This window comes from Ctenopharyngodon idella, chromosome 10 (assembly GCF_019924925.1).
Source record: "Ctenopharyngodon idella isolate HZGC_01 chromosome 10, HZGC01, whole genome shotgun sequence".
NCBI classification, from domain to species: domain Eukaryota; kingdom Metazoa; phylum Chordata; class Actinopteri; order Cypriniformes; family Xenocyprididae; genus Ctenopharyngodon; species Ctenopharyngodon idella.
Window position 1 is genome coordinate 43,839,630 of NC_067229.1, and position 2,129 is coordinate 43,841,758.

General features: G+C 37.3%; 1 pseudogene; it reads left to right on the forward strand.

Moving 5' to 3' along the window:
* The first annotated feature begins 279 nt into the window (after nt 1-279).
* On the forward strand, nt 280-1,344 carry LOC127519983 (trace amine-associated receptor 13c-like; annotated as a pseudogene).
* The last annotated feature ends 785 nt before the right edge of the window (nt 1,345-2,129 follow it).

Here is a 2,129-nt window from a genome sequence, read left to right on the forward strand (position 1 = left end):
CAGGTTTGTCTTGTTATGTCATTAGGGTTTCAATTGTTTTGCTTCAATAAAAAAGGTTACATTTTGTGATTTTATTTTTAAATAAAAGGTCAAAATGCTACATTAACAAAACAAGTAATTAGACACACATTAGAGGTGCACAAGGAAGGACTACAAACCCTCTTACATTTTAGCTTCAATCCACTGTTCTGTTCATGCATCATGAAAATAATTATGCCATTATGCATCATCAGAGTGGGCGGTACATGGGTTGGTCATTGTGATCCAGACACTGTATAAATGAAAGGACAGTAAGGAGAGCAGAACAAACTCCTAACAGGAGGAGACTCACTCATGGCCTACGAGACAGAGGATCATGAGACTCAATACTGCTTTCCTGCCATCAACTCATCATGCATCAAGGGAAAACGCTCCAGATATGAATATTATATAATTTACCTGTTCGTATCATTGCTATCAGCATGGACTGTGTTTCTGAACCTGCTGGTGATCATCTCCATCTCTCACTTCAAGAAGCTTCACACTCCAACAAACCTGCTCATTCTCTCTCTGGCTGTGGCCGACCTGCTTACTGGCCTTATTTTGATACCAATAGAGGGAATCAAGCAAATTGAGATGTGTTGGTACTTTGGAGACACTTACTGTGGAATGTTTGCAATTACCGTTAGGTTGCTTCTTTCTACATCTCTTAGTAACTTAGTTTTAATAGCGCTTGATCGTTATGTGGCTGTGTGTCACCCTTTACAGTATCCACAGAAAATAACCACAACTAAAACTTCAATAAGCATCTGTCTCTGCTGGTTTTACTGTTCAGGTTACAATGTTGGGTATATAATTACTAATGGATATTTTAATATCTCACACAAAACATGTTATGGTCAGTGTATTATCATGAATAGTCTTGCTTGGACATTCACTGATTTAATCTTTTTATTCCTATTTCCCTGTGTCGTGATCATCTCTGTATATTTGAGGATATTTTATGTTGTACAACGGCAAGTGAAAGCTATAAACTCTCTGATGAAAGCTGGTAAATGTGTAATGGAAGGTTCAGTGAGGAGGAAATCTGAGAGTAAAGCTGCTCTGACATTAGGAATCATTGTCACGGTTTATCTGCTTTGCTGGATTCCATTTTATATCTGTTCTCTAACAGAATCCACTGCAGTCTCTTCCACTACAATGACATTTCTGGCATGGACTTTATATGTTAGCTGTGGTCTGAATCCTCTTATCTATGCTTTATTTTACCGCTGGTTTAAAATATCAGTTAAACACATCCTAACTCTTAAAATATTTCGGCCAGCATCCTCTCTGATGGAAATGTTTACAGATAGTCATTCATGATTGTGGTGGGGGTTGATTTATTTCATTTTTTGCACTTAAAGCACAACATCTGATTCCCATCCCTGAAAATGCACAAATACTCCTATTGCAACACATGTGATATGTTTTCATGTGTTCAGGTACAAGAATGAGACAAATGGTGACTGAGGCAGCCAATATCTCTTCTGTGTTCTAAGAAAATAGTTCAGTGTAGTAAAAATGAACTGCTTTACTGTTTTACGTATTTTAGTGCTTATTAAAGTATCACATCATTGCATTATCAACATGCTAGCATCAAACTCTTTAAAAACCAACTGTGGGTATCCTGTGCTCTTTGTGTGCAGATCTGCTGCTTATGTAGGCTGGTATACATAAATTATCTGTAAGTCACAACATTTATGTATAAATGCATCACATATATGTTCATTTAAATAATTAGGAGAGGTTGTTGTCCTTGCACCGGATTCACCTTTAGCCATTTATCTCTGATATTACTGATAAGCATCACAGTATCTCTGTAAATGTGTAAAAGGTCCCACTGTAGTCTTTGTATTGTGATCATGTCCACTGATGCACCTTCAAGCGGTTGTGATTTTATATGAACGTAAGTAAGTGACTGTGGCACAAACTGGGCACTCTCAAACAGTACACAGGGATTCAGTGGATACTGGCTGCAGTAATTCTGTAATAAAGAAACTCAATATTGCAGTGCAGGGCTTAAATGTGCACTAAGTAAACCTTCATGTTTCACTGGACATCAATGTTCTTGTACTTTATACTGACATCTGTAATTGCTGATAAGATGT